Below are 25,853 nucleotides of genomic sequence, written 5' to 3'. Positions count from 1 at the left end.
AAGGGATGGATTTAAAATGTGCAGGAGGTAAAACAGCCAGAATCCTGGGACTCACTCTACAGGAATGAATGGTGCACTCCATCACTCTCTCCGTGAAGATTTAGGGCCACCCACTCTGCCTGGGATGGTGAGAGGATGAAAAGGCAGGGACATGAGGCAAGACATCAGCACAGCTATCTGTGACAGTAATGAGATGAAATAAGCTAAAAGGGCAAAACCAGTTTTGAAAAAGAGTAAAAAGTAAAAAGCCGTAAGTAAACATTAGCTTAAAACATGCTGGGATGAAAACTGGTAAAATCAGAAAATGCTGGAAAATAAACTTGATGAGTTGAACAGTGTACTTAAAATGTTAGAACCCTAAAAGATAGCCCAGATAAAATAAACAGTAAGATCACATCATAAAATACAGGTAATACAATAAAAATTACAGATAAAAAGGCAAAAGTAAATAATATTAGCTAATGGAACATATTAAAAAGATTAAGTAGTGAAATAAAATCATTTAGGATGTATAAATTTTGCTAAAAGCACATTGTAACCAAAGAGAAATATGAGAAGTACAGGCTACAATATGGAAGCCAGCTCAGAGGTGAGCTGCCCAGCCACCTGGTGAACCTTACCTTCCTGTCACCACCAAGAAGCACCCTGAGCCCAGACAGTGCTTTCCAGTCCCCCAATCCATCATGATTTCCTTAAAGGTCACTGCCAGGCAGAAGTGGGTAGTATACTGCACAATTCACAGAAAAGCCTCATAAAAATCCTTTTTAGGCATCTGTCCCTCTCCTCAAAGCTTCCCACTCATAGCAGCTGCCAAAAATCTCTTCTCTCATCTGCCCTCCCTGCTATATTATCCATTCCCGTTCACACCAGCCTTCTCTGCCCCAGCACCCTTGCATCTGATGGGCAAAACTCCTGGCCACTCCAACCCCTGGGAAAGGACAGGCCATCTTGAGCCTCTGAATTCTCATCTTGCCAGAAAGTGGCCCCTGGAACTGAATGAATGAAATTCTCCACCTCACTAGGTGTACACACACACCAGACTTCCCTCAAGAGTGGTTTCTTGTAGGAACAAGTACCATCAAACTTCTTAATGTGTCCCAGAGCTGAGCTCTAGGCCCAGCACATAGTTTGTGCTCAGTTAACACCTACTGAAGGGGAAGAAATGAAAGAGAATGATCAGTAGCCTTCAAGCTAAGATGAACAGGGCTCAATTATTCAACAAAGCTGAACCCCACAGCAGAGGGTTCTAGCTCCACACTTGCCTCTAATTAGAGATCCTTGGGGCTCTTATCTTTCACGTGGACTCCTTCAGCTCCTCCCAAAAGGCACATGCGGTAACAGTGGAGACACCCACACACAGGGCCCACAGCAACAATGCAAAGGATCAAATGGCAGTTCTGCTGTGTGACCTCAAGGAGAGATGGCCTCCAGGCGAATGATCAAGAAGGGCTTCATGGAGGAGGGGGAATTGAGTTAAGACTTGGAAGATGGTGAGGCTGCATGGATGGAGGGAGAACAGAGCAGGATTCCTGAAAAAGATATGAGCTAACACAGAGAGAGACAATTTCAGTCCTCCACCCCGAAGGCTGCCTCTTCCCCCAAGTTCCCAGCAGAAAGCCAGACACAGGTAGCATTTTGTCCAGTGTGGAGCAAGTTCCCCAAACTCAACAGTGGGAACTTTGCAGGAGCTGCTGGAAAGCCATAAATCAGGGCCGCTGATCTTGTAGCCAGATCACATCTTTCTTTATGATGCAGAAACCTGCTACCAGGCTTTCAGCACCCCTCCAGCAGCAGGCTACCACGAGCAGCCACTGCATTTGCATTTGGGCAGCCATAAGTGTGAGAAGCCATCACACTCTATTCTCTGAAAGAACATAGCAATTCCAGCTGCCTCTTCCATAAGGCACTCCCCGTGAAGTTTAAATAGACAATGACAGTTTGCAGCATTATACTTCTTAGCAAGGATTTGCCTAACCTCTTGTATGAGCTGAGCTGGCTTTCAGTTCTCATAGCCATTTGGATTATGTAAACTATTACACATACTTATTACTACCAGGACAATTGTTGGCTTTTTATTTTTTTCAATTTCAGGGGGAGTGGGAACCTTCTTTATCTAAACTTTAGAGAAACTGGGGATGCAGGAGAGGGGTTCATCTTACTCTGTTCAGGCTGCTATAACAGAATACCAGAGACTACATGCCTCATAAACAACAGAAATCTGTCTCTCACGGTTCTGAAGGCTGGGAAGGCCAAGATCAAGGTGCCATCAGATTCTGCATTTGGTAAGGGCCCATGTCCTGATTTATAGACAACCATCTTCTTCTTGTGTCCTCACATGGTAAACAAGGAAACACTCCAGGGTCTCTTTTATAAGGGCACTAATCCCACTCAGGAAGGCTCTGCCCTCATGACTCAATCACCTCCCAAAAGCCCCACTTTCAGATACCATCATATTGGCGACTAGGTTTCACATATGAATTTGGGGGGAATACGTGCTTTCAGCCTATAGCAGGGGTTCATCATCTGCACAGTCTTGCTTTCATCTGGAAGAAGATGCTAGACTGAAATTTCTCCTGTCTGCTGCAAGCGAGATGACAATACCAGTTAGCAGGTAGCAGAGTGAGTGTGGAACAGCCTCCAATGCAGAATTTATAGGAAATGGTTGGGAACCACATTAGTAACTCTTGAGTCTCTCACCCAGTGGCCTTTATTTGCTTTGGGCATATAAAATGTTGAGACAGTGGAGGAAGAGGGAATCTGTGAAGCAATTGCTTAGAAGAGAACTATTGAGATGCTGTTTGTCCCATGCTATGCCCACCATGTGGTGGGAGCAGGGTGTGCTATTACCTCAAACCTAAAGAGGAGACTTCCATTGGGACGTTCAAAGAAATCTGTCCCAGCAGTTAGGGGACACCATGGCCTGCCTGTATAGAAAACTGGGCAGTGTGTGGCAGCAGAAGAGAGCGTGCAGCTGGGATTGGCCCACATGCCCCAGGTTTGCTGGGACAAGATGTGGACCATAGGGAAAGCCAGCCTGGATCCGTTTTTAGGACTGCCTGGGAAGGTCTGAGACTCCAGCAGTGAGATAATGTGGGAAGGAGTGTAAGAGAACAAGGAATGAGGGCAGCATGGAGGGAGGGATTGCAAAGCCTGCAACAAGGAGCCTCAGTGGGGCTTCCGGGCAGAGGACCTCCCGAGGCACTCACTGGAGCATCAGGGAGAGAAAGAGTCAGCTAAAGACATCTGCCAGGCCTGGGACTGCAATGCAAATGGCAGCTCAAGGAAGAGCTTCCCTGTCCCTCCTTCCTCTCCTTCTGTCCCACCCTCCACCTCCAAAGATTGGTAATGGCAGTCAGAGTGTACAGAGAAGAGCAGACAAAGCGAGAAGAACATGCCTCTGCTCTAGAAAGGGGTCAGCACGGGTTGCGGGGAGTGGATAGGGGTGGGGTGTCCAGCTGCAGGAGGCCCCCAATCTCAATCTCATGTTACTTATATTCAGAAAGCTGATTATCATTGGGGTTTGGATGTTCTGATTTCTGAACTGTGTTTGCAACTAACATAGCCATTGGATCCTCTACTGTCGGAAAACCATCATAAACCTGCACACATTTTCATCATAGGCAGGGAAATTCACTCCCCACCTCAGTCCACCCAACGAAACTTAAAGGAGCAATGAGAAATAAAAATAAGGTTTTATTTGATTCTATCCCCCAAAGTCAAGTTTGTTTGACATGCAATAAAAGCCATGAATCACTGTTGCTATCAACATTGTCCAAAAGTAATTCTTTAAAGCTTATTTTTAGGTTATATAGCATTTGACCCTTAAATTTAATGTCTAGAAGTTCTCCTGAGATAACAATCCAGATTATACATAAATATTTAGCAAGAAGGGTATTAAATTCATCATTGTCTATGTGGCAGCTATGGTGGTTCAATCCACCCAACACCAACTTCAGGCCTCTCACTCTAGGGCACTCTTCAGCTGTACAGTAAAGGTATGAAAGCGAAATGTTCATTTTGACTGTCTGTCTTGCAGCTGGGACTTGGTTGCGTGGCACACAGAAGTCCACAGTGCTGCCTGTCTGCCTTCTGCCTTCTTCCTGCAGTAGATGCAGCTCAAATGGCTACAACCGCAGTGTCCATCCTCAGCTCTTGAGCACAGGACCAGGAGAAGTGCAGAGACTTCAGCACTGTCATCATGAGCTACTACACCGCCAACTACCCCTCTCTTCAGATCTCTTGGCAGGTAAGAAAAATAAACTTCTATTTGTTTAAGACACTGTAGTTGGGCTTTCTGTCACTTAAAGCCAAATGCAACCCTAACCTGTAGGACACACAAACACACATATGCATACAAAAAAAGGGGGGAGGAGATTATAACAGAATGTATGGTGATAGGATTGTTTGTCATTTTTATTTTCTTCTTTTTATCGGTATTTTTAAATTTTCTACAGTGAACATGTATTGCTTTTGTGGTAAGGAAAAAAAGATAAAAACTACCTTTTGATAGTGAGGTCTTGCCTGTGCCCACTGAAATGTAGCCATGGTTCTTGAACATGAAAATAAAGAATTTTGTTTTATGATCTTTGTTGTGTGGCTGGTTCAGCATGTACCTACTCTCAATTTTGACTATGAAAATAGAACCCAGGTGAGGCGAGTAAAAATTCTACAAAGAAAAACTGAGCACGAAGTGATAAGGGCCCATTCATCAGAGAAAGAGGCAGATATTTATTATCACCTGGGTGAAATCTGCAAGGCCTAGGGCTTAACAAGCGTTATGGAAGAAAGAGACAGATCAAGGATGGCTGAGTCTTTGGGCTCCCATGACTAAATAGCAACTGACAGAACTGGGGAAGTTGGGAAAGAGAGCCAGTTTGGGGATGGGCAGAACTCATGAACTCAGTTTTGGACGTGTATAGCTGAAGGTTGATGGTGGGACGTCCCAGGGGAGAAATCCAATAGGCTGATGATAGGCATTTACCCAGTAAACCCTTATTGAGCAACTAATACATGTTGGAATTATGCTAATCACTAGGCTACATACAAAGGCAAATAAGATATAGCACTCATGTACTCAACAGCTTGCAGTCTGGAGAGAAAGAATGTAAACACCAACTGTACAGAAGGACAGAAAGAAGAGCTATCATTTAGAGTAAGGAAGAACAGTTATTCCGTCTAGATACCAAAAATTTCACAAAGATGGTGGAGCTTGAACTCAAGCCTGAAGGATAAAACAACATTTCAAGATACAAAGAGGCAGGGAAGAGATTTACAGGTTGCAGACACCATGTGAGCCAAGGCATGAAGATATGAAAGGGTCTGCGTGCTCCTGCTGATGAGAGGGTAGAGTTGATGGACAGCTGTGATGGAAGACAGAGCAGGGCCAGCTGGGGTACTGATGCAGTCACCCAGCCAAGGAAGCCAAACTAGCCAGTGGGGAGCCACTGATAAGACTCTAAGAGGGCAGAGACATGACCTTAACTGTAACCATGGCTGCAAAGGTCAAACTGAAGAGGTGGAGAAACCAGTTATGAAGCCACTGTAACCATCCAGGCGAGAGATAAGAAAGACTTGAACTCAGAGAGTTCAAGGAAATGGTAAGGAGAGATGGGGCCGACACAGAATGATAGGACTTTGTGACTAACTAGGGAGAGGGGAGGGACTGTTGTGTGAAAAAGAAAGATGAAGAGAAAATGCTTAAGGTTTCTAGCCTGGGTGCCTGAGCAGGTGAGGCATTTCCAAATACTTGCACTCTTACTCCTGTCTTGGTGTCTGCTTCCAGAAGTCCTGGATTAATACAGGATTTTTTGAAGGAAGGGATTACATATTAACCCAGCCCCTGGTATCCAATAAATGTTCAGTAAACGAATAAATACAGAAATGGGGGAATCAATCAATGAACACAGAGAGAAGTTCCAATAAAGATTTTTAAGGCAATAAAAAGAAGAGCACAGAGCCACAAATGAAAACTTTTCCTTCTAATCTTGTTTCTAGTCAGCCCAACTGCTTCCCCTGATTTATCTAAATCCTTCATTTTTCAACTGGTTGCTCTGGCAAAAAACTGAAACAGCCCGTGCAACCTCACTTAGTGCTTCACTGACATTCCCAGTGACTCGGTGCCCTGCAAAGCTCTTTACTAACAAATTAGTCCCCCGGTGCCCCTGAGAGAAGTTCCTGCTGTCAGATTGGCAGACGGATGGTTTTTCTGATTTGACAGACAGGCCAAGACCACACACCACAATGCAGTCCAGGCATCTGTTGTGTTAAAGCCTCCGGAGGACCATGAGCTCTTCTCCTAAGTACCTGACCAACTATTTCAGCACTCCTATCTTACTTCAAAATCCAAAATGAATCGTCCACAGCAAAGAATCTCAGATTTGGCGTATTTATGCTGAGCATGTCAAGGTCCAGGAACTCATTATGACACAGAAAGTCATTTGTTCAGTAAAACCACAAAAGCATAAATGAAAAGAGAAACCAATGAGCCACATGGCAACAAAGTATATAAAACAGCAGGAACCACACATGCTCTAATCCCATTAGGAAAACAGGAGGTGATTAAAAGGGGAAAAACAAACGGCTTTAATGCTCTCGCCTGGAATAGATGTTGTCCTTCTCTGAGCTGTTCTTTATAAAAATAAACTCACTTATTTCTGGCAAACTGTACCATGTGTGTGTGTGTGTGTGTGTATATATATATATATATATATATATGGCTTAGGCCTTTTAGACTATCATATTAATTAAGTCCAGGCCATTGGTTCAATCTTCATGCAGCCTGGATAGTTTCAGCAAGGAAAAAACTCAATACACAGCCCTGGACTACTCTGCTGACCGAGGCCAGACTTCCTCCTAAGCCAGCACTGGGGATGGACAAGCAGCTCTTTCCCAATTTGGAAAAGCAATACATAAACCTTTATCTTTTAAATATGGTTAGTCATCAGGCATTGCTATGGTTTGAATGTATCCTCCAAAGTTCATGTGTTAGAAACTTAATCCCCAATGCAACAGTGTTGAGAGATGGTACCTTTAAGAGATGATTAGATCATGAGGGCTCTGCCCTCATAAGTGGATTAATACCATTATCACGGTAATGGGTTTGCTCTTGCATGTAGAGGATGAATCTGGCACCTCCACCACTCTCTGGCCCACGTGATGCCTTCTGCCATGTTGCGATTCAGTGAGAAGGCCCTCACCAGATGCCAGTCCCTCTGTCTTGGACTTCCCAGCCTCCAGAGCCATGAACCAGATAAATTTCTGTTCATTATAAATCACCCAGTCTGTGGTATTCTGTTATAGCGCAGAAACATAAAATGGACTAAGATATGCATCAAAATCACTTTTTTTTAGGCTATGTTATGGTTGAATTGCATCCCTCTCAAAATTCATATATTGAAGCCCAGTACTTCAGAACTGACTGCATTTGGAGATAGGGTCTTCAAAGAGGTAATTTCAGTTTAAACGGTGTCATTAGGATGAGCTCTAATTCGACATGACTGGAGTCTTTATAAGAAGAGGCAATTTGGACACAGACATGAATGCAGGGATGACACAGGAGGTAGACAGTGCTGTGCTGTGGATTGAAGCTTAATGCCCACTGCAACTGCTGAGGGTGGGAAATCCTATCACAGTAATCGAAAGGTGGGGCCTTGAAGAGGTGGTTAAACTGTAGGATCGTGTCTAAATAAATGGATTAATAGTGGTCATGGGCATGGTTCTGAGGGCTTTAATAAGAGAAGGAGTGAAGAGTTAGCTCTCTTGTTTCTGCCTTTCTTGCAATGTGATACCCTATGTTGCTGAAGTCACCACAAAAGAAGGCCCTTACCATAAGTGTTCTCTGTCCTTTGGACTTCCCAGCCTCCAAATTGTAAGCAATAAATATTGCTTCTCTACAAATTGCCCAGTTTCAGGTATTTCTGTTATAAACAACAGAAATGGGCTAATACAGACAGTCATCTACAAGCCAAGGAAAGAGGCCTCAGAAGAAAACAACCCTACCAACAACACCTTGCTCTCAGACTTCTAGCTTCCAGGACTGTGAGAAAATTAATTTCCATTGTTTAAGACACCCAGTGTGCAGTACTTTGTTATTTCAGCCCTAGCAAACTAATACATGCCACATTTTCTTTCACCAACTTTGCAACTCCAATAGAAGCTCCAGCAGTGCAGGGACTTTTGTAGGTTTGGATTACTACAATGTTCCCAGTACATAAATTTGCCTGGTACAGAATTGCCACTTATGATGGTTAATTTTAGGCATCAATTTTAGGATTAAGGGATACTTATATAAATAACTGATAAAGCATTATTTCTAGGCATATCTATAAGGGTGTTTCCAGAAGAGATTGGCAAGCGAGTTGGTGGACTGAGTGGGGATGACCCACCCTTGGTGTGGGCAGGCACCATGTAATCAGCTGGTGGTCCAGATAGGACAAAAAAGCAGAGGAAAGACAAATACACTCTTTTTCTTCCCTGAAGCTGGGACATCCTTCTTCTCCTGCCCTCGGACATTAAAACTCTAGGTTCTCCAGGCTTTGAACTCCAGGATTTTCACCAGCACCTCTCCAGGTTCTCAGGCCTTTAGCTTTGAACTGAGAGTTACTCCATCAGCTTCCCTGAAACTTTCAAACTTGGACTGAGCCATGCCACCAGCTTCCTTGGGTCTACAACTTGCAGACAGCCTGTCATGGGACTTCTGAGCCTTCCGCAGTAATTGCATGAGCCAATTTCCCTAATAAATCCCTTTTTTGTTGTAGTTAAAAAAAAAAAAAACAAGGATTGATGAGAAACTTAAAGCTTTCCCATTAAGATCAGAAACAAGGCAAGGATGTCCCTCTCACCACTGTTTTTCAACATAGTTCTGGAAACCATAGATAATGCAATAAGAAAAGGAAATAAAAGGTTTTCAGAATGGGGAAGAAGAAATAAAACTGTCTTTGTTTGCAGATGACATAATCATCTATGTAGAAAATCCAAAAAAATTGACAAAAACCTACTAGAACTAATAAGCAATTATGGCAAGGTTGATTTACAGAAGTTCATCACTTTCCTATATACCAGTAGTGAACAAGTAAAATTCAGAATATTCAGAACAAGGAAAATTCAGTAAAATATCATTTGCTTAGCACACAAGTATATCAAATACTTAAGTATACAAAATGTGTACAAGATTTATGTAAGGAAAACTACAAAACTCTGATGAAAGAAATCAAAGAATAACTAAGTAAATGAAGAGATATTCCATGTTCATGGATAGGAAGAGTCAATATTGTCAAGATGTTAGTTCTTTCCAACTTGATCTACAGATTCACAATCCTGATCAAAATTTCAGCAGGTTATTTTATGGATATTAACTAATTCTAAAGTTTATATGAAGAAGCAAAGGATCCAGAACAGCAACATAACATTGACGAAGAACAAAGTTGAAGGATTGACACTACCCAACTTCAAGAACTATCATAAAGCTACAGTAATGAAGACAGTATTGGGGGCAGGAGAAAAGATCAATGGAACAGAATAGAGAGTCTAAACATAAAACCATATAATGTAGTCAACTGACCTTTGACAAAAGAACAAAGGCAATACGATGAAGGAAAGATAGTCTTTTCAACAAATGGTTCTGGAAAAACTGAACACCCACATGCAAAAAGCTCATCTAGACACAGACGTTACACCCTTCACGAAAACTAACTATAAATGGGTCAAAGACTTAAATGTAAAATGCAAAACTATAAAATCCTAGAAGATGATATAGTAGAAAATCTAGATAACCTAGGGTTTGGCAAAGACTTTTTAGATATAACACCAAAGACACAATCCATGAAAAAAAGAATTGATAAGCTGGATTTTATAAAAATTAAAATTTTCTGCTTTGTAAAAGACACTGTTAAGATAATAAAAAGAAAAGCCACAGAGTGAGAGAAAATATTTGCGAAGATATATCTGATAAAAACTATTATCCAAAATACACAAAGAATTCTTAAAACTCAACAATAACAAAACAGATTTTAAAAAAGGTCAAACACCTCACCAAAGAAGATATACGGATGGCAAATAAGCATATGAAAAGATGCTCCACAGCATCAGGTAAATGCAAATTAAAACAACAATAAAATACCACTGCACACATATTAGAATGGCCAAAGTCCAGAAGACTGGCACCACAAATGCTGGCAAGAATGTGGACCAACATCAACTTTCATTGCTGGTGGGAATGCGAAATAGTATAGCCAGTTTGCAAGTTTCTTATAAGACTAAACCCACTTTTACCAACAATCCAGCAATTTTGTTCTTTGGGTATTCTTTATTCATAATTTCCAAAACCTGGAAGCAACCAAGATGTCCTTAAATAGATGAATGGATAACTATGGTGCATCCAGACAATGGAATATTATTTGGCACTAAAAAGAAATAAGCACCTCCTCCATGTTTAGCAATATACAAATCAAAAGGAAGTAGAAGAAAAGAGTGTAGAAAGCATGAGACCAGCCCTCAAGCTTAATGATACGGCTGGAAGCCAAGGCTGAGATGCAAGAAGAAATCAAGGAAGCACTGTGGCCTGAAGACAGCAGGAAACCTGGGTCCGAGTCAGGAGACCAGCTGACTTTGGGCAAGTCCTCTACCCTCTGCAGTCTCAGCTCCCTCATCTGCAAAACTGGGAGGTCCGGCAAGGTCCAGAAAGGCCTTCCAGAAGGTCTCTTCCAGTCTATCAGGCTGTGAATTTGTGACAGTTGAGACAGTCTGCCTTGTTTGTTTGCAAGGATGAGAGACCCAAGCAAGTTACCTCAGGAGAGAGGGTGGGTGAAGAAAATTATTGTCAGATATACAGGGACTGGACATGAACCTGGAAACCCCAGGAACCAGCAGCTCCAGGGCAGCCTCTCCCTCTCTCCCCTCCCCTCCATTGCACCTCTGATTCTCTCTGGGATCCACACAGTTCTTTTTTTTCTACCAACATGTTCATATTTCCTGCTCCCTTACAATATCATTTTACACATGCCTTTGGCTGTGACTCTATCCTGACCCTTGCTTCAGCAGATCACTGATAAATTTGCTTGTCTTTTTACATCAGATCCTGAACAAATCCACTGTGGTCTAGTGCCACCTGCATCAGGCCCCTCCCCTGGGTCACTGAGATGGGGCTGAGGCACCATGCACCCCAGCATGAAGCAGGGCATCTGCTACAGCAGAGGCAATGACTAGACAGCTCCTCTTAGAAGAGGCTGTGGGTGGCTGAGGATTTGGAGGTCAAAGGCCACCGTATATGATACAGTGAACGAGTGCCTAAGTATTTCATCCAAAATATGGGCGAGATTGCCTGTGCACCCCATCCCTGCACCCACAATTAGACCATACAGAAGCTGTGTGGATGGATATTTACCCTCTGACTTAAACCTCCTGGAGATGGGGAAAGAAATAATAATAGGTCCCACTGCCATAAGTAATCCTAGGGAAATCCCCACTGATGGTCATGCCTCTGGACACACAGTGAGTACTGGAATCAGTCAAAAAGATCCCTGGATTGCAAATGAAGAGTCCTGGGTCATTTGTAAAACCTTAAGAGAAACCACTTAACCTTTCCTGGCCTTGATTTCTCACTTGTAAAACAGGAATAATACCTTCCCTACATCACTTATAGAATTATAAAGAAAAACAAAGAAGAAAACAGATTAGAAACTTCTTATAAGCTCGAAGAACTCTAAGTACATCTAAATTAAAGAAATTAACAATATCTGTAATCAGAGAACACATTCTACATTTAGACATAGAGGAAAAAAAAAAAAAAAAGACTAGAAGGAAATACACCCAATTAGCCAATTATCTCTGCTAGATAATCGTAATTATCTCTGGATGGTAAGATATGAATTTCATTGATTTCATTTCAAATGATATTCATTTCTCCTTTTCTTCATTTTATATTTTTCAAATTTTCTACAATAAACATATTAGAGTCATAAGTAGAAAAATAGTCTAAAAAAACGTGTGGGTCAATGAGATCCCACATTCTTCCTTGGTTACATTGGTTGCCTTCTGGACATTTTATTGCTCTGTTCCTAAGTGTTTCACTTAGAGGCTGGGCAAAGGAAATAAAAAAAAAGGTCAGCTTCAAACCAATCAATTTCTGCTGCATGTTAGCTGTCCTTTGAAAGGATTCGATAGCAAGAGACGGCTGAAACCTCGTGGCTGCAAGGAGGCTTAGATGGCATGTTTGCATTTCAACTACACAGGCTGCCCTTGCTCCCTGCTACTGAGATTTAACTCTGCCATACCATTTCATCTCATTTGGGAACCCCATATGAGGCTGTAGTGAAAATTACTGAAAAGAAAAAAAAAATGTTCACGTCCTCGAGGAAAGAGGTACAGATGTGGAAGTTTTGTGCATACTTGGTTCATAAAGCAGTGTTGCATACCCAGACCCAATACATCAGCAATGGCTGTCTAACTGTAATGGTAACAAAAACACATACTTTCATCACTGAACTAAGTATTTCTTGAGTCCCTACTATGTGCCACACAGAATATAACAGTGACAAAAACAGACACGGTCCTCCAGCACCTAACACACTGTCTGGACATACAGGACGCTCCCAATCAATAATCGTTGAATGACTATAAGAGCATCTTGTGCCTGTGTGACTGTCTCTATCCCTGAAAAGATTCAGAGCCCCAGGTCACCCTGAGGAAAAGGGGCAGGTAAACAGGGGTTAGCCAGCTGTACTGGGGGAGGGGCAGGCAGTGGAAAAATCATGGTCTAGGACACAAGAGCTACCAGATCAGCAAAACTGCCCATGTGCTGATGAATGTGGAAGCTGGGTGGTGGGACAGGTGGTAATACCATCAGTTCCCAGACTTGTGCATACATTGGAACCAGCCAGGGAGCTTCAAAAATACTGATGCCTTTGTTCCACCAGCAGAGACCGTGATTTAAATGCTCTGAGAGGGCATCTCAGCTTTGGAATTTTTCAGATCCCCAAGTGATTCTAATATGCAAGAATCACTAGGCTGTACTATTCTCTCTATAATTCTGAGGATATTTAATAAATTACGGAGTAAAAATGTTCTTTAACGCAATAGAGACCAAAAAAAGGTAGGTAAGTATAAGAAACAACGCGAGGGCAGCCCCTGCCCCACACTTTGTCTGAGGATGGAGGACTCTCAGGTCTCCCTCCGAGTCCCTCAGTCCCAGGCCTCCTCTGCCAGCAGCTGTCTCCCCATCTCTTGCTTCCTGACTCAGGAGGCCCACATTAGATGGCACAGCCCTGTCAACCCACTGTCACCTACAAATAGCACCACCCTCGAGCCCTTAAAGGCAAGTGCTGAGTGTGACTGCTCCGCCTGAGTTTTCAAGTGAGTCTGGACTTGACGATGAAGACTTCTTTCCTCCTCCCCTCTTCCTTCACCGCCCATCCCCCACTCTCCCGCCCTGTCCTTTTGTGAGGGTGAATTATCCACTTTTGCCTCTGACAGGGAAGGTGAGGCCAGGGCTCCCTAACAGCCCCATGATTGAGTTTAATCATCTTGGATGGATGGATATTTTTTTAACAACTCATTTCCAGCGGGACCTGCAGACCCCTCTCTGGCTTCCCGCAGACCCCTGTGGACAGGCCCATCTTATGGGATAATTCTTTATTTTAACCGGAACGTCTCAACAGGAGGCTCCATGTTCTCAGCTGTGCTCACGGTAGGGATGTGATTTTCCTTCATGAAAATGCTATTTTTATAGAACTCCAGGCTCGCCATTCTCCCAACAAAAGCTCTCTCTTATTTGTGGGGAAATGGTACTTTGGCGAGGGATTTGCATGGGGATCTCTCCAGCCGCGGCTGACAATCAAAGCCGTGCATTCAAACTGCAACTTCAGCCAGCCTCCCCGACACATGCCGAGCCCTTAGTGACGGCCAGAACTTCACTCCAAATGGGAAAAGACCCCGAAATGACACAGAAGACCCAGCAGACTGAATCCTGACTTCACACCTGTGGCCCCTTCAACCTTTGAAGCAGCCCGGGAGGCCATCTCAGCCCTCGAGAAGGGAAGAGAAATGACAGGTATGAAGGACCCACTGTGTGCCACTGTTCTACGCTCTTTATAACAGAGGAGGGGACTGAAAGTCACAAGGGAAGTAGGTTGAGTTGGGCATGCGATATGGTGTGGTGGGGACTGTGGCCCACGCCCTGTCTAGAGAAGGCAACCACTGCTTAGTTTCAGACCATTGATTCATGTGTAACTACTGCCTCATTGTAGCCAAGTCTGTTTGGCTGGATACCTAGAATTCCAGGTGGAATGACTCCATTTTAAAGATGGTAAATAATTCTATTTATGGTAGAACTGCACACTCCAAACTACAAGTGTTCTGAGCTGGACCCCCCTGGCCTCCTCCAATCTGCCACCTCAACCTGATACATCAGTCTGTCTTGGCCCCTTCACTGAGCACCCCACTCTCTAGTCCTACCTTTGTGCTGCTGCTTCCTACGGCAGTCCACGGCCCCCAGGCGACCCCATGCTAACCACTGTCTCTTCTACTGAACTGAAAACATCCCTCAACATACCTGTCTCCTCCCTGACTTCGAGGGACAGTGTCTTATTGTCTTGGCAACCTCAGAACCTTGCTTGTGCCCAGAATATCAGTCTTGAATGTACATGTGGGGAATGAGTGAATGAATCAATCCACGTTTCATTCACTCCTCATCCCAGCCCCATGTTGCTGGGATTCTTGTCCCCATCACACACATGAGGAAACTGAGCCGTAGACAGGATGACGGACTTATCACCAAACCACTGAATTATTTACCATTATTGACTGTGTCCCCTTGCTGGGTCAAGGCCTGAAGTGAGTCAGCAAATCTGTATTTTTGTAAATGCCCATTAAATATCCAATGGCTGGTGCATGTTAACTGGAGTCATGCAAAACATCTCCCATTCTGACTTTGACCTTTTAATTATTTGAAAATAAGTATCAACAAAACATTGCTCTCCCTCCAGAACACCAGAACAGCTTGTTAATATTATTCCTCAACACACGTGCACACAAACTGCCACCTCCCTCTGAGAGGTGCTCTGACAGCCGCCAGGGGCAGGTGGCTGTGGCCACCCACTCTGGGCGCTCAAACCCTTCCCCTGAGAACAAACGCATTCCTGCTCCCAGGAAATACACCCGCCAGCTTCAGCTGTATCCCAGGCAGCCGCGGGAACCCACGTCCTCCTCCAGCCACCCCGCAACAATGCAAAAGCACGGGATCCCTCACACCCCTTTTGTGAACCGCCTGGGCGCTCCCGGCGGCGGGCTGCGCGCGCCCTTGGCTGCCCAAATCCAAGTGCCTGGCCTGCCACCTTGTGGGCATTACTTGTAAAACACCCAGTGTCTATGGCCCTCTGCGCACAGGTGACCACTGTCCACCCGAGAGAAAGGGCAGCAGTGAGAGACGGGAATACAGGTAAGAAGCGGATTCACTCAGCAAAATTCAAGAGAACCCATGAGGAGAATTTGGCGAGCATTTGGATCCGTACAGTTGACTGTATATCAGGGATGGCACAAGTTTTAAATGCCCCATATCGGAACCACAGATGCCTCTTTAAACATGGTGTGGCCTGGGGGTTCTTAAACTTGGGGAGGTGTCAGAATCTCCCAGGGAGATTTTTAAAATGTAAATTCCCCGCCCACTCCAATCTATTTCCTCAGAATCTAGGTCCTGCCTCTTTATTTTTAAAATTAATTTTTTTATTGTGGTAAAAAAAAAATACATAAAATTTACCATCTCAACCATTTTCAGATGTACATCTCAGTGGTGTTAAGTATATACACATTATCATGAAACAGATATTCAGAACTTTTTCACCTTGCAAAACTGAAACTGCATCTTAAGTAATTCCCCTTTTCCCCCTTCCCCCAAACCCTGATAACCACCTACTTTCTATTTCTATGAATTTGACTACTTTAGGTAGCTCATACAATCATGCAATGTTTGTCTTTCTATTTCTATGAATTTGACTACTTTAGGTAGCTCATACAATCATGCAATGTTTGTCTTTTTATGACTGGTTTATTTCACTTAGCATAATAGCCTCAAGATTCATCCATGTTGTAGCACACAACAGGATTTCTTTCCTTTTTATAGCTGAATAATAGTCCACTATATGTATAGACCACATTTTGTTTACCCATTCATCTGTCAATAGATGTTTGTGTTGCTTTCACTTCTTACTAATTGTGAATTATGCTGCTATAAACATGGGTTTGTAAATATCTCTTTGATATCCTGCTTTAAGTATTTTGTATGTGTACCCAGAAATGGGATAGCTGGATCATATGGTAATTTTCTTTGGTATCTTTAGTTTTAATAGCCCTTCCCCCTGACCCCCCCAACTGGTGATTCTAATACACAGGAGAACCAATGATGTGGTCCCACCTCTTCACCACACAGGTGGGAAACCGGCGCCCAGGGACGGCACATGAGGCTGTCTTAGATGAGGTTTTACTCCATCTTCATCTACCTAATGAATAAACTTTGAGTTCTGTGTAGTTCCAATTACTCAATCTGCTAATAGCTTAGAGGAGATAGACAACAAATAAGCAAACAAAATAATTCAAACAGTGATTGGTTCTATAAGAAAAACAGGCAGGTTGTGTGGCACAGTGGCTCAGAGTGGGGGCTCCAATAACAATGACACTAGACCTTATGGAGCACAGACTGTGCCCTCAACATTGTCCTCAGGGCTTTTCACATATTAACTTGTATAAACTACACAACGACCATATGATATAAGGCTACTATGATCCCCATTTACATCTGAGCAGAATGAGGCACAGAGGAGTTAATTGCTTGCTGAATATTACACATTCTTGGTAGAGCCAAGAATGGAAGCCAGGCAGTGGGGCTCTGGAGTCCCCACAGGGCTGGCAACATGTGAACTAAAACCTTGAATGTCAAGGAGGAATCAGCCAAGCAAAGTTCTGGGGCAGAGCATTCCCAGGCAGCAAATGTAAAGGGGCAAGAACAATCTTCCAGAAACTGAAAGAGGACCATAATGGCTGACACAGCAGGGGAAGTCAGAGGGCAAGAGGAGAGCACATGGGGAAGCAAGGTCAGATCATGAAAGATCTCATTGGCCAGAATGAGGAGGCTGGATTTTATTCTACTGGCTCTGGTTTCTGCGTTCTTGGACATGTTTCACTAGTATCCTGTGCAAACTTAGACTCTCTGAGGCCTGAGCATCATATCCATTTCTCTACTCAAGAGCCTCTTCACACCACGGCCAGCTCTCTCTGGCAGCCATTACTTACTCGTGACCTGAGGCCACCTCAGCTGCAGACTCTGTAATTTCCTTTTACCTCACAGTCCTGCCATCACACCTCATGTCCCTGGGAGCAGCACTTAATCTTTCTGGAGTTCTGGCTTCCCATCACAGAGGCCAAGATTCTTAGGGAGATCCATGAAGACCTGTAATTGCTGCAGGTGGGTTCAGGAGTGTGAATCAGAAACTGCAGCCTGGTTAAGGGAAGAAGAGGCAGCCAAGGAAATAGATGTATTAGTATTTTTACCATGAAATATCACTTACATCTACATAAACCAAAGAAGATTAAAAGAACTCTTTTATATGAAGCATTTGCCCTCCTCAAAGGCAGTGATGTTATTGTAAGTCTGTGTTCCCGAGGAGGGAGGATCTGTAGGGAGCTGCTCATCCCTGAAGCCTTGATGGTGTAACAATCTTTGCCTTTTATCTTGACCGATTCACCTCATCACAGAAAGTACAAAACCCTCTGCTATACCGAATATTTTCTAAAGGGGGGAGGCATTCAGTACAGGCCACTTCCCACAGCACACTCTGATTTCCTTGTGGGGAATTGCCCCTGCCCTCACCGTGTGCAGTCCTGTGGGACAATAGATCCAGGTGTCTGCTCCTGCAGTGGATGCTGGAGGGGCACCAGGAGGCTTCTTCTGCTCTGTTCTTCCTTTCACCAACTTAGTACAGGGCATTCATGTGACCTTGGCTCAGAGTAGTCATGTGATCTTCGCTCAGCCACTTGATACTTGCTTCCCTGAGATGCTGAATCATGACAGAATGACACAAAGACTGGCAAGAAATCAGGGTCCATTTATTCCCCTGGGGCCTCGGAGAGATCAACGAGCAGAGCCTGCTACTGAGACCTTCCAGAGCACGCTGGTGCCTACCCGCCTCAGGCTTGGTTCTTCAGCCCTCACTTCAGTCTTGTGAGCAACCCCATACCCTTTTTAAAAGATAATTAGTCCCTTTTTACTAAGGGTCACCAAACTTTCTGTTACTTGCAACCAAAGAACCCAACCAAATACAATGGACATTCAGGGATTGAAATTAGATGTCAATTAGCAACCAGTATCTGTTAAGAGTTAAATTCATTTGCTATTCAAAAATACAGTGGCCAAAAAATAAAGAGAAGTCACTCCAGGGCTGGTGGTGGGCCATGGTGTTAGCAATGGCCCAGGCTCCTCTTATCTCTGCTTCTGCATCTTTAACTCGTACTTCCATCTCCAAGGTCTCCTTACGATCACAAGATTGTCACTGGGACTCAGTCATCTGAGCCATGCTCCAGGCAGGAAGGAGAGAGAGGGGAAAAGGAAAGGGTCTCCTGCTAGCCAGGTGAGTCCTCATGAAAGAGCTTTGCTGGAAGTGACTCGCGCTCATGCCCTAATGACTGCCTCAACCTCAAGGAAAGCTAACCAGCATAGATTTTTAAATGTTGGGCATCTTGAAAAATGCTAAGAGAGTAGATTTTGTGTTCTTACCAAAAAAAAAATGATAAGTATGTAAGGTAATGTATATGTTAATCAGCGTGATTTAGCCATTCCCCAATGTATACATATTTCAAAACAACATGTTGTATATGATAAATATATACAATTTTTATTTGTCAATTAAAAAATAAATTTATAAATAAAAATGTTAAAAAATTAAAAATAAAATGCTAAAAAAAATTAAATTAAAATAAAATAAAAGCCATACTCAAATAATAGGGACCCTACCCTAAAAAAGGAGAAAATGGATATGAAGTAGGCAACTAGCGAACCTCCTTCACACACTGCTTTCTTACAAATTGCTGAAAAAAGAAATATTCTGAAGACCCTCACCCATATATCCTTTTATCTTCTTCTTAACCTTTCTTGGTCAAGCCTGTTTGAAAAGATCTCCTAGTCTAAACACTGGTTATGAGGAAAACGACAGGAAACTTCGTTTCCATAGACCTGATTTGGAATCATGGTTCTGCCATGTCTTTATCGAATCACTTTGAACAAGACAATTCTTCAGAACCTTAGTTTCCTAAAATGTAAAACCTGCCTCAATCAAGGACTGAGCCAGGCAACAATCTGCAGTCCCGTCTAGGCCAAATATGATATAAAATTGGCATTTCCAATAGTTGGAGTGTCCAACTGTCCTGCAATGAGCTGTACAGTCAAAGACATCTACTGGTTATGAAGTGAATAGAACTTTTAGAATTCTCAGCCTTTGCCCCCAGGAAGGGTTTGCATTGTGCCTTGAGCTCAGACAGGAATGTGTCTCCCTGGATTTCCTTAGAAATTAGACAGAGAAAACTACTACGATCCAGAGGTAAATTTACCTAAGGCAGCTGGGGGGGGTGTAAATTGCACTTTTGGGGCCAAAATTTGTCTGAGTCCCTGTTGGAGAACAATTCTCCATGTGTCTGTTGCGTTTCTGCAAGTAATGTAATCAGAGGCACTTTGTTCAAGACTATTTTTACCAGCATGTTTGTATAGAGAAAAGCCTTGGAAGATAGAGATAGTACCACCCTCCACAGCAAAGAGCAAGTTTTCTTACTGCCTGTGTAATAAAGATGATGTCTCCCTCTGCAGCTAAGCACAGTCATGCTTATTGCCTGTTATAAAAAATCTGGGTTCCCTAAGCTCAGAGTGCCTCTCCTGTAACACAACTACTGCGTGAACAGATGTCACCCGGCCTTCTCCACATTACCCTGTGGGAATAGGGTTCAGGGAATTGGTAAAAAATGCTCATACTCTAGCTACTGCTATTGTGGGGAGTAATAAAGTTCTTTGTCTCTTATCCAAGAGTCCACCAGCATCCATGAAACTGTAGCGGGTTAACATGCTGGCTTGCAAGTAGGGTGCAATAGTCCGTTAATGTTGCTTAAAACAAGATACATGGAACTGGGTAATTGTAAGAAAATGAAATTTATTGCTTACAGTCTCAGAGGCTAGGAAGTCCACAGTCCAGGGAACACATCTGTTAAGTTTTCTTTAGTGGCAGCTTTACAGCAGTGCAGGAGTCTCATATGGCAGAAAACGGGGGACAGAGACGCTAACCTTCTCATCCATTCTCCTTTTAAAGCCCTTTTAATACATTCACTATAGCTTGGTCCTACAATCTAATCACCTCCTCAAGGCCCCACCCTTCAATAATCTTAATAGGATTTACCACCCTCAACAGTTCAGTGAGGATTAAGTGTTGGGGGGACATTCAACCCAAGGCACAGGGTAAAATGCCAGGCCCTTCACAGTCTTAATTTCCCTTCTTTCTTAGCCACCTCCCAACCCCAATCTACCTCCCAAATGTAGAAACTGGGTCCTTAGCACTCAATCATCTCCCAGAAAATAGAGATATTTTTAACACATTCAATTAAATCAGAGAAATCTCAGAATCATTCTGTGTATTTTTAAGAACTCCCAAGGTGCAGAAAAATCCCTCCAGACAGTTAGCCCTCTACCATATCCAAACCCTCAGCATGACGTGGTTAAAGAATACTTGTCCATAGTGATGGACATTTCTCATGGAACTCCTCCACATAAGGCACAAAAAAGAAATTGTGTGTCAAACCTGAATCCCTAGAAGGGACCCAAGAGTCATGGAAGATGTGCATTTATCTTCAACTTTCATCTTCCCATATTTTCAGGTTGAACTGTCAATAGTTGATTTTTTTTTTCTTTTCTTTTAAGAGCTGGAAAGTTAAAGGAATGGGATAAGTAACAGGCTAAGCTGATGGTGGGTGAGACGGTCCATGCTGTTTGATTTTTCAATATTAAAAACCTTCGGTCACCCCAAATACACACAAAGAATGATCAGAAAAGAAATAATCTACTCTTGGTCATGCCCAGCAATCTGTTGTCATCTGCCAGGACTACAGCAGAAATCAAACACTGAACAGTAATAAAAAAAGATCCCAATCACCTCTGCTGATTCTATTCATTTCCAACCCATCTGCACCCTAGGTACATGAGAAATTCAGCCCCCAGAGAGCACGAGCATGCGTATTTCAGTTGTCAACCCCAGCATGGCTCTTGTTTCCCTGGTTAGAAGAGTCCAGAGTGAAAGCTACCTTTCTCAAATTCTCCTCAGAGTAATAATGAAAGACTCTTTATTTCCATGAGCACATTCACATTGGCAAACAGCCTCCTATTTTTCCTAAGAGAAGGGCTTTGCCATAGAATTGCCAAGTGTTAGAGCCAAATAGGACCTTGGAAATTTCCTTGTTCAAAGCCTCATTTTTGGCTGGGGGAAGCCAAACCCAGCTGCAGCCAGGTAAAGAGCACACTAAAAACACCATTTCCACGTGGGTAGCACACCATAGCCACCTCAGTTGCCACGGCTGCCACAAAATTGGCAGGTCACCATAGCAGTAACCACAGCCACCATGCAGATGGCACAACAGACACTCGACTGCATTGACACAAGGAGAGTCACCAGTAGAAACCAAAACAAAAACAGAAGAGGAACTCTCTATCCACAAAGCACACTCCAGAGTAACAGAAGAAGCGCCTGCTTTACGATAAAGGGACCTGAACACACCTCTCTCAGCACTGGACAGATCATCTAGGCAACAAATCAACAGAGAACAGAAAAGAGAACAAATCTATGGTTATTAGAGGGGGAGGAGGAGAGATTGGATAAGGGGCATAAAGAGTAAGTACGATTTGTAATAATGAATATGCTAATAAAAAAAGAAAGGGAATAAACCTCATTTTCATATGAAGAAAGTGAGGCTCAGAGGGGCTATTGACTCACCTAGAGTACAAAGCAGCATTTGACTCCCCAGCCACAGCTCTTTCTACAACTGCCCCACTGCCCTAACTTCCCACTGCCTCAGGGCCTTTGCACTTGCTGTTCCCTCTGCCTGGGATGCACTTGCTGTTCCCTCTTCCCAAGCTCAATCTGCATAACATGTTCCTTTACCTCCTCCAAGTCTTGATTTAAATGTCTTGGTGAGCCACTCCTTGCATATCCTATTTTTAAATTGCACCCATCCACACTTGCTTTCTCCTTCTCTTCATTATTTTCTCTGTAGAAAAATCAGCATCTAGTTTATTTTATAACTTGCTTATTTGTTGTCTGTCTTCCCACACTAGACTGTAAGCCATGCAAACAGATTGTTTGTGAGTGTGGCTAGCCATCATAGGTGTTCAATTAATGTTTATTGGAAAAATGAACTAACTGCCTCGATAAAACTTCATCTAGATGTCACAAATCCAAATTCCTACAGGGAACAGGCAGAAAATCTCAAGGGTAGGGTGGGGACTATGGCAAACCAGAGAGCTCTTGTCACCATCTAAAGAGAACAGCCAATGCTTAGCTCTAGCCAGTCATTGCCACATGACATTGTTGCTTTAATTTTAATTAAAAAGGAACCTGGAATTGGTATTTTAAGGTGAGTAAGTGAAATCTACTGATTACATATGAGAAAAGATGTTTTAATTGAATAATGAGCACTTTGCACCATTCGAACTGAGCTAAGTGTTCAAATGACACAGGTTTGTCACCTCTCCTTTTCTTCTGTGTGGCCCTGCAAAGCTGAGATTGAGGAACAGATTGTGTGGGTTTCCGCCTAGCCTAAAAAGTCAAGTGACTAATTGAAGAGCTGATTCGGTGAGATTCAGAATAGATTATTGCACACCAGCAGTTCCCCAAATAGAAAAGAAGGTCTGACTCTGAGAGAGAAGAAACTCAAGTGATTCCTCAATATGTACTTGGTGAAAACCTCTCTGTTCCACCCACTCAGCCTTAGCTGAGTCTCAACCAAATGTTTTTTGGGAAGCTTTTTTGATTTTTTTTTATAGCTAAATAATATTCTTCCTTTTATTTAGTTCAAATTATTCCCATATTCTTCAACACATAACTGAAATGGGATAGACTTTATGACTTCAACTATGAATATACATTAATAATTTTTTACAATAATGAATAAAATGTATATATTTATCGTGTACAATTTGACATTTTGAATTGATCAAATGTTAATGGTTTGCTTGACGGTTTCCTGAGAAAATATGAGAGTTCAAAGCTTTGCCTAAATGGACAAAGGGCATTTTCAGTCTCTGAGAAGAATAAGCAAGATCAGCCTGGAGCTCTCCCACACTCCACCGGGCCATGTGGAAGCTTCTCAAACAGAGGTCAAGCTCCAAGGGCGTCCCTGCATCGGCCAGAGCTGAGTCAGGCGGCTGCAGCCCGGTGCAGCAGGACCAGCAGGGAAGTCCACTGGTGCCCCCTCCGTCCTGGATTCCCCATTGCCCCACTGTATCCTCAGCCCAGGCTCCAGCAAAATCACTTCTCTAGCCCGGTAGGCTTCATCTGGGGTAAGCGAACCGCTGGGGAACCAGACACCTCTCCAAGGGATTTGCAGCCATAGATAAATTTAAGGAACTCAAATTCTGGATTTCCTACTCCCATCTCTACTCTAACACTGACCTCCCTGTGGCCACTTCAGCGGTAAAGGCTTCTAGCTGGTCTGCTGGTCCCCCACACGTCACTTCCACTCACCTGTAGCTCACTTCACAGTGAATGGCAGCCTCCTACACAGCCTGCCTCTTCCCACTGGGCTTTGCCCCAGGATTCCACCCGCTCCAGGACCTAAACAAGGCGAGAATGGGAAAATGTCGGTGTCCAGGCAAGGCACCCGGTAGGGCTGCTTGTCTTTCCCAATGTTAAACATACTCTGATAATGGCAAACCGTGGAATTAAAGACAAGGTATTTGGACCATGTTAGGACGTGCTGAATTCAAATGCTCAGAACTTCTATTTAATGTCCTCTCCTCTTTTATCCCCAACTTGCATCAAAAAAATTACAGTTGCTGAGGCTGGAACCAAGCAAAGAATGCCTCCCAATAATTATTCACCCCGGCAACAAACTCCTCACGAGACTCCGTGTCTCACTTAGCTCCCTTTCTTTGTTAGAGTCAGCACCAGAAGTGAGAGAGTTGTCACAGAGACAGACACATGGTCCAGCCCATGAGCTGGACCATGGTGGACATTTCCATAAATTAAAAGCGGCAACTCCGTGGTTTCATGTAAATACATTTAAAGCTTTAGCATTAAATTAAAATATTGCATTGGCAAAGATATATTGCAATGAACAGTATCTTTATTCTCTCCATCATTTACAAGTATATCAGGTTAAAGATTATGCCTTCAAGTGAATAAATAAGTATAATTAATGATAATTTGATAAGGATTGATAAATGCTTTTCAGCATGATTCCAAGAAATTAAGGGAGTAAAAAAGTCTAGCAGCTGGATAACAAATCTTTTGCAATTTGTGTTGCTTTTAATTCATTGTTTTTAATAAAATTGAAGAAAGACGTGAATGAGTTGTCAAGATATATCATTACTAAAATTATTAAAATAATTTTTGTTATATATGACTATGTGATTGCTGGCATTTAACCATGAAGGAATTAAAACTAATATAATAAATCTCTATTACTATTTATTTTATATGTTAATTTTTTTTCATATCTATAAAAAGAGGAATAAAATTGATGCTGCATCCTGTCTCTTTCATGCAATAAGTAATATTCACCCATAAATACAGGAACTGTGTGTTAAATTTCCAATCATGTCATTTAAGAGATATATTTCCAAAACTTTTTTTGTATTTTATGACTAATATCAAAATTGTAATGTTATTATGATACGATCTATAGCATACTAACAGTGTATTTGTGTACTAATAACAATAACCCAATAAAGAAGAATTTTTTCTTATTTAGAGTTTTATGATCACAGGATATAAAGAAAGAATTCAATTTTAATCAATGCATTTTTTGTTTTAACATGTTAGGATGATCAATAAAAACTTTCAAGCATAAACAATTATACATTAGGATAAGATTTTGTGGAGTAAGCAGAATAGACACGTAAACTCAAGTAAAGAAAGTAAAGATGTAAAATGTTCAAATGCTAAAGAGCTTATTTATGTATTTATAAATGGATAGTGATGGGTATCAAAGCCTTACGGTATTTAGATTCCACTGGTTAAATTTAAAAGAATAATGTAACAGATTTATTTTATATGCCAATGTTTAGACTATGCCAGAAGTTCTATGCTTTGCATTATGTTAATTTTCTTAGATGTGATAATGGTATTTATTGTCTTATGATAGGAAAATGTATTTATTCTTAAGAGATGCGTGCTGATATATCAGGCAGGAATGTAAGAATATCTGCAACTGACTTGCAAGTGGTTCATCACATGCAAAAAACCTACAGAGACAGAACAATGATGCAAATTGTTAACGACTGTTGACTACAGGTGAAGGGTATATGAGTAGTCATTGTTCTGTTCTTTCACCTTTTCTGTAGACTTGAAATTTGCATTACAAAAGTAGAAGGGAGAGCAATTATATCCTTTGCAACCTTCCAAACTTATGCTGAAAAACTTTAGTTTGAACTTTAAAATGTGCAAGAGAATTTACAGCTTTTCAAAATATTTTGGGAGTATTCAAGCAAATTGAAAATCACTGAGCTAACCAAGCTAGACCCCACTTCCCAAACCTTAGTCACTGTGTACCAGTGCCCATGATTTTCCTTCATGTTCATATATCAACTGGACTATTATTCATTTAATGTTTTGATTTCAATT

Source organism: Cynocephalus volans, chromosome 1 (assembly GCF_027409185.1).
Source record: "Cynocephalus volans isolate mCynVol1 chromosome 1, mCynVol1.pri, whole genome shotgun sequence".
In the NCBI taxonomy this organism is placed as follows: Eukaryota; Metazoa; Chordata; class Mammalia; order Dermoptera; family Cynocephalidae; genus Cynocephalus; species Cynocephalus volans.
This window is presented reverse-complemented; position numbering follows the sequence as displayed.